Below are 14,366 nucleotides of genomic sequence, written 5' to 3'. Positions count from 1 at the left end.
TCTAGCTTCACAACAGATGGTGAGTTCTGGTTATATTTCTCCCATTTTCATATTATTATTAGCAGTAGTGATGGTGCTGTGTTGTTTTATTATTTGATGTTTCCATGAGTTCTTCTATTATCCACTGGAACCCATAAACCTCTGTTTAGTGACATCACTGCGGTGGACATGATTGTGATATCAACAGAGGATTATGACTTCAGGCTAAGAATAAGCAGTAAAAATAAGATCAATCCATAAAAAGCACAGATCCCAGTTTTATGGGAATGTCCTTACTAATAAAAAGCCAAAAATCAGAAAATATTAGATAGTGTGGTGGAATCCTTTCTAAATAAACTATTATCCATTGTAGTGGTTTAGAGTAGTTCTGCCCTGTCAGCCTCAGAGGGAGGCCACTCCACCTTGCTATGCCACCTAGCAGCTGATAGCCAATTGATAGGGGATTAGCACAGTAAATGTCAGCAAAGAGTCTAGGACCCTGGCCCCTTAGGTCGGGGCAGGGCGACTGGCAGTCTATATCAGCTCTCTGGCTGGGGCAGACAGCAAACAGTCAGGCCATCCGGCCTAAGGTGGGTAGGCTGCCAACTCAGGGGTGGGATTGGCAGTAGGGGTTGTTTCTACAACGCAAAACTCTGATGTGGTGTTTGTAAGCGTTGAAGCAACAGATGAGCACCTTTTAAAATGCAAACCATTACATTTACAATTAGATTTTTAAACCTTTTTCCAATACAAGATTGTATGTTCCACATCTTATACTGATTTAGGACCCAATCTAACCCCCATTGAAGTCAATGAAAAGACCCACCATTACACATAGAGTATGTCAAGTGGCTACAGACATGTTTGGTGAAATACATTACTATTAGTGACACTGTAATGACTGTAATTGATTTGTTTGGTTCCTCTTGGTTTTGTGCCTATTTTTCCTTTAGAGATAGGTCTTATTTACAGTGAATCTTAGGCAGTGAACTTGAGTTATTTTGTGCTCTTCATTTGTTAGAACAAGTTTTTATAATTTAAAATTATGTCAGCTTGATACATGTGATTTGTAAAATAAAGTGATATCAATGTGTGTTTAAAAACAAATACTGTTGTAATGGGTTAAGTAACTAATCTGAATACTGTTGTAAAATGGGACACTAGAACAGTTTGTAATAAGTTAGACAATAGTAAGGAAAAAAAAGGTATTATTAATTATTAAATATTGTTATAATATAACACTTAGGGCCCTGCTCATGTTCCCACTGAAGTCCATGAAGAGAAGCAGGATTAGACACATTCTCTAATTTCTCAGGAGTCTCACATGCCAGCACCTTATCAGAGATTGATCACTCAACTCTCTATGCAGAATTTAAGTAAACTTTAGCAGATTTTAGAGATTTAGGTCTATAACAGGGGTAGGCAACCTATGGCACGTGTGCTGACGGCGGCACGCAAGCTGATTTTCAGTTGCATTCACACTGCCCGGGTCCTGGCCACTAGTCCGGGAGGCTCTGCATTTTAATTTAATTTTAAATGAAGCTTCTTAAACATTTTTAAAACCTTATTTACTTTACATACAACAATAATTTGGTTATATATTATAGACTTATAGAAAAAGACCTTCTACAAACGTTAAAATGTATTACTGGCACGCAAAACCTTAAATCAGAGTGAATAAATGAAGACTCGGCACACCACTTCTGAAAGGTTGCAGACCCCGGGTCTATAAAGTATATCAGGTTCTCGTCAATGCAAGTAGACCTTGCTAGGGCATTCATTGTTTCAAGATCTCTAACATTTCAGAAATAGCATACAATACATTGGGAATATAATAGCTAGTTTTACAAAATTATTTGCAAAAGCAAAACAATCTCAGCTTACATTAAATATATGCTAACAGTGTTCACATCATCTTAACATGCTCAAGGAAGGTTCAAAATGAAGAGCTGTTTCTCAGAATTATTAACTGAGGTCAGTGGGACTCTGCATAAGTGTAAGGGTCTTCCAAGAAGGATTCCTTGGTATGGTCAGGGACTTACCTGGTACCATGATACAAATGAGTCTGTCTATCTGTAAGAAGGTGGGTTTACAATCCCATTGCTAGAGCTGGTCAAATAATTGATCATGATTAATTCACCTCTTTCTTTCCAGGAACTGTTTGTGAACAGAATGTGATTTTCTCAAATGGATTCATTATTTATAATTATTCACCAAATAATTACTGTGAATAATTATTGGCCTCAGTTTGTTCATGAACAGTATACTGTGAATATCTGTTATTCAAAGGTGTTCTGTCTTAACCAGACACGGAAATACAATAACGATACACACAACACAGTAGTTCTCTCATCCGCAGAAGCTTCTTCCTTGATGATGACCAACTCCCCCTAAGTAGTTCCTTATAAGGACTATTTTCCCAGCATGCCATCCTGGGAACTGGCCCTTTAAATCTGGCAGAGACAGCCGGTCGTAATGCTAAAATGGTTCTTTTACAGCTGGCTGCTGCCTTTCCCTCTCTTTCAGCTGGTAAATACTGTGAACTCCTGTTATGTTTTCCCCTAATTTTCCTTTTGTTATTCCTGAGGAGATGGGACATTCCCACAGATAAAAAGACCATGTGTTATGTTTCTATTCCTTGATAGGATGGATCAGGTTGCCAGTGTGAATACTCAAGATTACACATTCAGAATTCTCTTTCAGTGAATATTCTGCAATATTTGCTTAAAATGTGCTGCATCAGTGAATATTCCTTCAAGCTAACCCAAAAGGAGTGTGAACAGAGCTAGAGCAAATTAATTTAAAATGCCAAATTAATATGCAAGGGAAGTTTTTGTAGCAGTATTTGGATAGCACTAACCAGTACATTTGGCCACATTGTTTCCTCCAAGATGCAGACATAGAAGGTTCCTCCACATGTGATCTCTCCACCTTTGGCATGGAAGTGGTGGCTAAACCACCTCTGTGAGACCATTAGTTCCCTCCACCCTACCCCAACAACACCCTCTCCATGCAGTCTGGTGTTCACAATGGACGAAGAGGAGGAAGATTGGGTGGGACAGAGGCAGAGGGGATGCACATTTGTACATCCTCTGGCCCTGCAGACCTTCCCTGAAAAAGTTAATTAATTCCCCTCTGGTTACCTTGTTTTGGCCCTCTGACCCTTACTCCTGTCCTAGTTTGTTCATTTGTTGTCCCCAATAATCAGTTGCTAATAAGCTTCAGTGGCTCCTCCCCCCTTAATTAAGGGGGTGAGTCTTTAGTTTTGGGTAGATTTAGCACCACTTATCCCAATATCTGCAATAGGGAACCTAAGAGGGCACAATCTGGACCACAGAATGGAGCATACTCAAATCTCCTGATATCTGAATGGTCTCATAATAGAATGGACAATATGATTTAAAACCCCAACCCATTCATGGCAGGTGGATAGGAACACCAATACTATACTCCTCATCCACAAAAATTATGAAATACCCTACAGACAATGAAAGGAGGGAGAGGAAAAGTCTGTTTTTGTTCTCTTTTCCTTTTCCTCAAAATGGAAGGGGATGGAAATAAGCTTTTCAGTTATGGTGTTCAGAGACCATGACTTTTCTCTAGTTACTATGCTATTTAACTGTGAGTTAGTATTCCTTGTCTTCCCCAATCTTACTGATTACAAATACACTTTCTTTCAAGCTAGGAGAATGGGGATAATGATTCTAACAGTGAATTCTACTTTCTAACTTGTCTGCCCCAAATGTATTGAGACAGAAATTGGGAGAATTCCTTGCTTGACGGCTAAAGACCATAATTTCCCTCTGACAACTTTAGTTCTTAGCTGTTGGCCAATTACAAGGAGGAGGGGGGAAATTGTTCTTCTTAACCTCTGAGGATAGGACACGAAGCAATGGGCTTAAATTGCAGCAAGAGAGATTTAGGGTGGACATTAAGAAAAAATTCCTAACTGTCAGGGTGGTTAAGCACTGGTATAAATTGTCTAGAGAGGTTGTGGAGTTTCCATCATTGGAGATTTTTAAGAGCAGGTTAGACAAACACCTGTCAGGAATGGTCTAGATAATACTTAGTCCTGCCTTGAGTGCAGGGGACCGGACTAGATGACCTCTTGAGGTCCCTTCCAGTCCTATGATTCTATGATACTTAGTCAAATATGTAAAATAAACAGTCTAGCATCAGGTGATCCAAAAGTAAAAAAAGATCAAAAAATTATTCCTGTTTCTTAGAAGCAAAATGTATTTTGCAAAGTTGATTTAAAATGTCTTTGGTTAGATTATGTCATCTAGCATTTTTTAAAATGGGATATTTATACCATTGGCAAAAGTACATTCAAACATATGTATGTCACAAAAGTTAACATCACTGTATATATCACAATTAGAAGAAAGCTACAGCTAAAGGTCACAAGCACATTCTGTCCTTGGTCCCTAGGTACTTCAGTACTCTCCAAACAATGAATGCAATGAGGCATGGAACCAAGGGTGAAAGTAACTTAAAGGACTTACCGGTATGCCAGAGTCCTGAGCAGGGGGCAGGGCCTCAACTGAAAGGGGGTGGGGCCTCAACTGGGAGAGGCAGGGCCTTTAAATCCCCAGGCCCTTTAAACCTTTAAAGCTCCGGCTGCGGTACTGGCGGCTGGGAGCCCCGGGCCCTTTAAATCACCGCCGGAGCCTCATGGTAGCAGTAGCTGCAGTGGTGGCCGGGAGCCCTGGTCTCCGCTACAGTAGCGGCAGCCAGAGTCCCAGGCCCTTTAAATCGCCGCCTGAGCCCCAGGGCTCCCGGCTGCCGCCGCTACACCCAGGCTCTGGCAGCAATTTAAAGGGCCCGGGCAGGGTCATCCCTAGCAATTGTGGGGCCCTACACAGCCCCCCCATGGGGGGGGCCAGGCCTCCGCGGGGGGGGGAGTGGGCTTGGGGGACAGGGGGGAACCAGGGGCGGCTCTATGTATTTTGCCGCCCCAAGCACAGCAGTCAGGCGGCTTTCGGCGGCGTGCCTGCGGGAGGTCCTCTGGTAACGCGGATTCGGTGGCATGCCTGAGGGAGGTCCGCTGGTCCTGCGGCTTCGGCGTACCCGCCACCGAATTGCCACGGGACCGGCGTACCTCCCCCAGGCATGCCGCCAAAGGCTGTCTGACTGCCGCCTTCACAGCGACCGGCAGGCTGCCCCCGCGGCTTGCCGCCCCAGGCACGCGCTTGCTGCGCTGGTGCTTGGAGCCGCCCCTGGGGGGAACCACCCCCCAGCACCGTCTGCACTTCCCGCCGCCGGGAGTGCAGGCCAGGCCATGCTGGCTCCTGCAGTGCTCAGGGGAGTGGGGGACGGGGCTGGGTAGGGGCAGGAAGAGGCAGGGCTGGGGCGGGAAAGGAGCAGGGCGGGGCAGAGCAAGGGTGGGGGCAGTGGGGAAGAGCCGCAGCAGGGGTTGGAGCAGCACACAGCTGCACTGGCCACCAAGAAATTTGGTGCCCCACGCAGCTGCATACTTTGCATATGGGTAAGGACGGCCCTGGGCCCGGGGCTCCGGCCGCTGCTGGGAGGCCCGGGCCCTTTAAATTGCCGGTATGGGTAAGCTGCCCCCGCTGGTACAGTTGGCTGTGTACCAGCTCTAGCCAGTACGCCGTACCACACCTTACCGGCTTACTTTCACCTCTGCATGTGACAGAGTGCAGGGAGTGAACATATGAGCCTGCACTCTGATCACACCAAGATCCATTAGTTCCCATTCCCTTCACTTCCTCCTCCTCCTACCCCAAGAGCTGATTGAGTCATCAGATAATCAGGCTGGCTGGTTGGGTGAGATAAATAGCCAATTAGCCCATCAGCCCAGAAGGATGAAGATACACAGGAAGGAAGTGCCAGTGGAGGAAGGGAGAGAGGGAAAAGACAAGAAAAGATGGGCAGCCCAGCCCAGCCAGCTAGCTGTCTGAGCCCAGTCTCACAGAGGCCTCAGAGACGGGAGACCTCAGGTCCTGAGGAGAAGGCCTAAAGTATAGGGGATATTTACTGTTCCGCATTTTCTGTTTTTACCCATTTTTCTGATAAATTACCAGGTTTTTTTATTAAAGGAGTTCCGTTTTTACTGATTTACACCTGCTTACCAATCCACTCAGTATTTTGTCTGTACTTATTTTTGTTAAACACTAAAGCTTTATGCAATTGTTGTGTCCTGCACCTTTGAGACTGAAGCAGTTCTACAGTGCAAAACACAGAACACACACACGGTGGAGGTCAGAAAATCAAAAACGTTAATATCTCGCTATGATTGGCTCACAAGGAGACGCTGCCTGCCTATTTCTTTGCATCCGTGTAGTGTGGCATTGAATTTAAGCAATCAGTCCTCCACAGCTAAATATATGTAATGCCACCTATCCACCTGGTTACCTCCTTTAGTGCCAGTCTTCTTACAGGTTTGAATGGACTGGCCTGGGTTCTTCTGGATCCCCACATAGCCAGTCCTGCCTTTTTTATGGCTAGCTCCATGCCACCCCCCAAAATGGCTTCTCCCTCTTCCAGGGCTCCTAGGGGAGGGCATCTCACTCCCTATTGATCAGGCTAGCTCTTCTTCCCAGGCTTTCCCTTGTAATCATTTTACTCTGCACCTCCCTTTGAGCAGGCACGCCTGCAATTCTTCCCAAAACCAGTGGGGCCCCTGTTGTTCTACATAGTGTCTCTCTCTCTCTCTCTCTCTCTCTCTCTCTCTCGCTCTCACTCTCTGGGTTACCTAGCAGACTGAGTCTGCCCTTGGCTCCCGCTTCCTACCAGGGACAGTGTGCTTCTCCCTGAACTACTAGCACACAGAGCCCCAGGAAGCTAGGTAAACTCCTTGGGGTTACATATAGATAAGGTAAAAAGTAAACATGGGGCAAAAATGCAAATGTGTGCCTGAATGCCAACAAGAAAATCAGTGCTTAGAAATTTTCAAGAAAAGTGAAGACAGGAGTTAAGAGGATACATTGCGCTGCAAGTACTGCAGCATTGAGGTCAGTGCTCACGCTGACAGAATAAAGGAGCATATTGAAAGCAAGTGACACAAAAAGCTTAAAAAAGACAGTGAGCTTTGGGATTAACAGTCAATATCAGAAGCTTTCACCAGGACTTTAATGAAAGAGAGGACACAGCACGATTGTGTCAATGAATTTGTGCATCATGCTCTTTTGTTTTCCCGGACAAACACTATTAATAGTAGAAGGGCCTACTGGTGACTGTGCGACAGTACTGTCCAGCAGCAAAAACCCCTTCCTAATGCAGACAACCTCACTCGTAAGTATCTGGAAGAAAATGACAATGCTTTAGTATCTAAACTGATGGAACAAATTGATGAAAATGTGATGTCTCATCTGATTTTTGATGAGTCTTCTGATGCATTGGACCATCTGATTCTTGGCCTTTTATTTTCGGGGTTATTTTTATTTCAAAGCAAATAAACCCACATTGTTTTGTGCTGATGTGACATTCATATCCTCTGCTGACAGCTGTTTTGTCGACGCATCAATAACTGACATGTTTGAGATGTACCAACTAACTTGGGAAAACATTGGTCACAACTAACAGATTCTATTTCCTACATGGCTACGTTTACACAGGAGATTAAACTCAATCAGAAACCGGAGCTGCTATGTATTATCTGTCCTGCTCATCTGATTAACGTTGCACTGTCAGAAGCTACTGCTATAGAAAAAATGAAAAATGAAATCTTGCATCACTGGATTCGGTGGCCATTTTCAAGCATGCAAACAAGTTGAAGGCTTTGTTTTACACAGTGCAAGACAAGTGCAGGGCCAACTGCTGATTACCTACCTCTGTTGTGCCACATTGGTAATGAGCTTGTATTTCGCTGTAAATAATGAGTGGACGGTGCTAATATGTCTCTTGATCATCCTCAGTTTGTTGGTTCTGAAGGAGAAACTCTGAAGAGACTGGCAAATAACCAAAATGACCACCAGATTCTGTGCAGTTAGGTAATGTTCATTGTTGGAAACTTGGAATCACTGTGTGACACACAGAAAATACTGGAGTTTTCTCCAACTACTGCCAACACATTTGCCAGTACAGATGTTTACCAGATCCTGACAACCAAAATCTCAGCTGAATTGAGCACAAAAGTCACAGGAGAAACATACAGCCAACCTCCCCTCCCCCCAGCTGTTTATGGAAATTCTTCTCACCCCGGAACACGAGAGAACCAAAAAACATTCAAAACCTTCAACACAATGCTCAGCGAGAAATGGGAGATGACCGTTGTCCATAATCTGAACCCCAAAGTGTTCTTTTTGAAATGTCATCCAAGTTATGCAGCCATTCCTCAAGGGGAATTTTGCAGCAGACTGTGACTGTTATGCCAGAGCGTTTCAACCATTTGCCACTAAAAATGAAATTTCAAATCTGAAAGGGGAATTTACTACTTACATGAACTTGCCTAACCCTGACAATGTGAAACTAGATGTCTTGGTTTTTTGGAACAGTCATCAAGACATATTTCCCAACTTCAGCAAAGTGGTACTGTGAGCTTTGAGTGTAGCCACTAGATCGATTGATTCGGATTGCATATTTTCAAAATTGGACTACCTCCAAGACAGCAAGAGGCTCAACATGAGTGAGGATACTTTGAAGAAAATTATGTGAGCATACACACACCAGAATTTCTGGAAAAACTACTGGTTCTGAAAGAGACAAAATATAACTTTGTACATTAAAAAAAGTTTCAATTATACTAAATTAAAATGGGTATATTACAAAAGGGTTTTTTTTGTTTTTTCTTTTTCCCTGATTTTTTTTAATTTTTAACCCAAATTCATCCCAGTTTTAATGTCTGAAAAATAAACACTGAAAAATTCCTGGATTTTTTTTACAAGTAAAAACTGAAAACATGGAACACTGGGGATATTATAAACAGACTGTTGAATGGGGACTGTAGTAGTATTGGTGGAGGGAACTTAAATAAATGGTACTGTGAATGCACCTCCTGTAGAGTCTGTGCTGTTTCTGTGGGGCAAGAAAACAGGACTAGATGTGGGGTATTGTCCAGGATCATGATTTTCCCCATCTGTGGTGACAGAAGACCAGAAGTGGGAAGCTGGTGCAAGGAGTTGGTGTTCGGGCAATGGAACAGACTCTACAATGGTTGGTAGAACAACAATAAAAGATGCACAAGACCATGCATTTGTTCCAGCAGTCCCACTGGATGGAATGCCAGTCCCTCCTTGCCTGGCAGACTGAGCAGCAAATGAGCCTGCAAGAGTTCATAAAGGAATTGGCACAGGTGCAACATCAACAGATACAGAGTGTAGTGAGTCCCACAGTGGGGAAAAGCAGTAAGACACAGGGTTATCCTGTGTAGAATGGGCTCAGCATTTGACCTTGATGCATTTTTACCAACTTTTGAGGGGGTAGCAATGGAAGCCATATAGGATAAGAGATCATGGGCTCTCAGAGTGGCACCCTATTTGTCAGAGGAAGCCCAGCTGGCTTATATGACCCTGAGTAAAGAACATGCCTGGGACTGGGACTACTATGGCGTAATGGAGGCCATTCTGAACAGGGTAGGCCTCTCCACTGAAAAATACAGACAGAAATTTCACACTGCTAGATGGACTGGAGGTGGACAGCCCAGGGCATTTGCATAAAAATTAACAGACTGGGCAACTCACTGGCTAAGGCCAGACACCCAAAGTGAAGGGGAAATAATAGACACAATAATATTGGAGCAATTTTTCCAGAGCCTCCCTGAAAGCACCTGCATCTGGGTCTGGAGGCAGCAGCCAACAGCCATAAAGGAAGCAGTGAAGCTTGCAAAAGAGTTTGTGGACATGGACTTTCCCAAGAAGGAATTATAGCTGTTTCAGGGACCAAATTCAGGGAAGAAGGGGGGCAATTTTTCTTCACCAATGACAATCAAGAAGAAAAAGGAGGTGATGAGGAGACCTCTTTCAGGAAACTGGGGCATGGTTTGCTACCAATATGGATGCCCAGGGCATATAAAGTGGTTATGGAATGTGGGCTCACAGAGTTTTGTGGGTGGACTGTGGCTAGCAGAGACAGGCAGAAAAGAAAAACTCATAGCATCCTTGTAAAGATGGGGAGGAGGTATCAGAGGGGACTGGTGGACACTGTTTCAGGATGTTCACTGTTCCAAAGAGATTTATTGAAGCCCCCTTGGATGCTGTCAGGTGAGAGCTTAAAACTAGAATGCATCCATTTTAGGTGAGAGGAGACTCTGTCTAATGTTAGAGATATCTCTAGAGGTCAAGAGGGCATTTAAGTGGAAGCAGGTAGGGGTGAGAGATAAACTGCTCATACAGTTGTTACAGGGAAAGACTGGATTCCCTTCCCTTATAAGAGAAAAATGGAAATCTGGAGTCCCCTGTGACAAGAAGCGGGGCTAATCAGAAACTGGGCAAAGGAGCTTGACATACTAAAATCAAAAAACCCTAGACCTAAAGACACAAGCCAGGAGGAAAATAGGACATCCCTGGCAGGCTGGGTAAGATAAAGAGCCAATTAGCCCATCAGCATGGAAGGATAAAGAGACACAGAAAGGAAGTGCTGGGGAGATCAGAGCTAGGGCTAGCTGAGCCCAGTCTCATAAGGTATGTCCACACTACAATTAAAAACCTGTGGCTGGCCTGCACCAGCTGACTTGGGCTTGTGGGACTTGGGCTTAAGGGCTGTTTAATTGCAGTGTAGACATTTGGGCTCCTGCTGAAACCCAAGTTCTAAGACCCTCTGAACATCTACATTGCACTTAAACAGCGGCTTAGCCTGAGCCCCGCCAGTCAAATTCAGGGCGTGGGCCAGCCATGGCTGTCTAATTGCTGTGTAGACATACTCATAAAGACTTCAGGGAAAGGTAACCTCTGCTCTTTTCAGTTCCTGAGGAGAGGACCAAAAGCACAAAGGGTATTGTAAATAGACTGTTGCATGGGGACTGTAGTGTTGGTGGAGGGAACTCAAACAAATGGTGCGATGAATACACAATGAGTAAGGCTATGTTTTAGTCACGGATATTTTTAGTAAAAGTTATGGACAGGTCATGGGTAATAAACAAAAATTCACAGCCCCATGACCTGTAGGCACTGCTGGTGCTGGGGGGACCACTGGGGCTGCTGGTGCGGACCTGGGGTCAGTCACACTTGCAGGCTGCAGAAGTCACGGAGGTCCTGGAAAGTCACAGAATCTATTACTTCCGTGACTTCCATGACAGACTTGCTGCCTTAACAATGAGTAATCTGTGCAATTTCTGCAGGGCAAGAAGAGAGGCGGGAAGGCATTCCCTGTTATAGAACGTGCAATATGTTCTGCAAAATCATCACATACTGGAGTGAATTAATGACAGAGGACCAAATTCTGCTCCCCTTAATCAGGCATTTGGTCCCATAACTTCACTCTTAATTTCTTTGGTTGGTTAAAGATGAATCCTAAACATTCTTCAAGCTTTTTTTTTTTTTTTGTAGAGTTAGGTTTTAGTTTTTTTTTTAAATAGTATTATTAACATGCTTTTCTGGAAGTGTGTTGACTAAAGAGACTGAAATGGCTCCTTTGCTCTTACTGTCTGGTATTAATATGAATTGAAATACATAAGGGTATATATTTATTAGGTAGATCCAGTCCTGCTCCATCCAACAGAAGTCAATGACAAAACCTTCAACTGGACAGTTATCAGGCCCTTTAATAGATGAATCCTTAAGAGCACTTAGCCTATAAAACTGTCAGGGTTTTAATATGGACAAAAACAGACTATTCTTCACACGTTAGTAATTTTAGCCTTTCTAATGTTTTTATGTAATGTCTCTCATATTCCACAACATTTCATTTTTTGGTATAGAGCGGGGGTTCTCAAACTTCACTGCACCGCAACCCCCTTCTGACAATAAAAATTACTACACAACCCCAGGAGAAGGGACCAAAGCCTGAGCCCGCTTGAGCCCCACTGACCCTGGCAAGAGGGGGGTGGCACAAAGCTGAAGCCCAAGGGCTTCAGCCCCAGGCAGGGTGTCCTGTAACCTGAGTCCCAACACACAGGGCTGAAGCTCTCAGGTTTTGGCCTCGGGTGGTGGGGCTCAGGTTTCAGCCCTGGGTCCCAGCAAGTCCAAGCCAGCCCTGGCAACCCCATTAAAATGGAATCACGACCCACAGTTTGGTATAGAGTACAAAAATGCAGCCTAAACTACTTCACTTATTTACAGTTTTATTTTTTCACTTCTTAATCAGACTCTTAAATAACTTTTACAAAAAATGTACAAAAATATTGAGATGGAGACTTTGTAATACAGGCTTAAAAAATTCTTTGGGCTAAGAGGTGGTGTACGCACACTTGGAAAATTAGGTTTGTAATGGAAATGCAGACAGAAGACTATTAACTGTAGTGGCACTAGCAAGCAGTGGTTTAATAATAGATTTTTCATGTAGGAGACAAAGCCATTAAATCCACCTTGTGTATGTGTGTGTATGTACATTGGATGGACACCCCAGTAAGACTCATAACTTTATGGAGAATTGGCAGCCATCGTCAATACACAGGCAGGCACAGAGGTGACAAACTCATCTGTGTGGAATTATTGTTTATTGAATTTTCGCTGTATGGATTTCTGTATGTGTCCCTGGTTAAATTAATATTTAAAGAAGTCAAACCAAGCTGGTATTTTCCGTTTAGATAAGAATTCCACAATTCACACTCTGGAAGCTCAAATGTGTCATTAATTGTTACAATTCCCCAAAGAACTTATTGTTTTAAGGAGCTGATTAGTGGAAGCCAAATGAGTGCATATTCCAAATGAAAATCAAAATGTATGACTCACGTTCTTTACATTAATATTTTCTTTACTTGGTGTAACGGGGCTTCCACCTATCCTTTGGGGGCTATTGGGAAAAGACTCTTTAAAAAAGTATGCAGCAATGGATAGTTATTCCTTCTAACTTTATTTTTCTTCTCTGAGTCTAGTTAGCTGTCTGGAAGTCTGAAGCTCTGAAGGGAAAGCCCTGTTTTGAAGACAAATGGGAAGTTACTTTGGGCGCTTGGGTGAGCGTTGGAGGGGGATTTGATGTTATTAGAAAGCGTGGATGGTTTGTAAAGCCTTCCCTCTATTGGGCATGAAGTTTCTCTTTACAGATCTGCTTGTACATTGGTGATAGATTAAATAGACTTCTTGATGGTGACATCTCATCTGCATCACGTTCCCAAATTGTCTCAGCTTGCAAGTCAGGTATCCTTGGGGTGTAAGAACAGGAAGGGTTTTCAACTAAAGACATAGTTAATTAGCAATGCAATGGCAATTAATAAGTGTGGGAGCGTAGATGCCACAGGGAAAAGAAAGCAGAAATGGCGATTTTCTGATCTGCATTCACGCTGCAGCATTTTATAATCTGCCTTTTCCTCCCAATTCCAGAGACGCTGAGCGCTTTAGACGTGAAAATATGACTATTACGAATTCACAGATTATGGAAAACATTAGCTAATCACCCCATCCCCGTGCTGGAAAAGAGAGGCGTTGGGAAAGCACTGGGGACAGTCTGGTGTGAAATGCAGTAGTCCTGCGAAGGGCTTTCCAGATTCATACCCCTAGCACAAGAAAAGGATCAAGTGAGAATGCTGAGAAATGCAACGCGCTGAATAAAACAATCAGGCTTCATCAATTGGGAGCCAATTCGCTTGGCTATGTGAATTTAGCCTGGATTGCTGAGGCAGGGTGGGTGACATTTGTAAACCATATCCTTGTCTATTGCTTTAGCATTGGAAAAGTCGCCCTAAGGAGCTGGTATGAAGGCTGTAACGGCACAATCCCAAACATTTCATCTGCTTTGTAGAAAGATGGTAAGCAGTTATTTCCGAAAAACAAAGGACAAGATCACCGGTAGCAGCGATTCCCCTACTCGCTGGAAGCGAGGCGCCTTGGGTATTTTTCCCGTGGGGTATCCTATTGTTATCTTTCATGATACAGGCAAACTCGGCAGGACAACAAAGATTTGATCTTTGTGTGAGAAAGGAAGGTAATAGAGTGAAAGTCCTCTCCAGAGAGTAATTAATTCCTGACCATTCAGAATAGAAGCCCCCGTTCACTGTTAAGGCTAATGTTCAGGTAGCTCCGCTCTATTTTTCTTTTTTCAAAAATCTTTTTTTTTTTAGCAGAATGTTATACTATTAATTGCCAATTTGCATATGTGTGCAGCTGCTGTTTTGGCTCCGATCTCCCATCCGATAAGCTTGCTGGAGGTATCACAGAGCACTTGGCAGCTTTCCTATTTGAAAAGAAAGCCTTCCTAACTACAGAACAGCTGATAGTCTATCAGTGATAGACCCTGATGGCGTGAATTACAATTACACTACTTTTCACACTAAATCTGGGTGATAGCTACTTGGAAAGAAGTTTCATCATTTTTTACCACAAACTGGAAAAAGA

The sequence above is a fragment of the Chrysemys picta genome, chromosome 11, assembly GCF_011386835.1.
Source record: "Chrysemys picta bellii isolate R12L10 chromosome 11, ASM1138683v2, whole genome shotgun sequence".
Lineage (NCBI taxonomy): Eukaryota > Metazoa > Chordata > Testudines > Emydidae > Chrysemys > Chrysemys picta.
Note: the sequence above shows the minus strand (reverse complement) of the source record.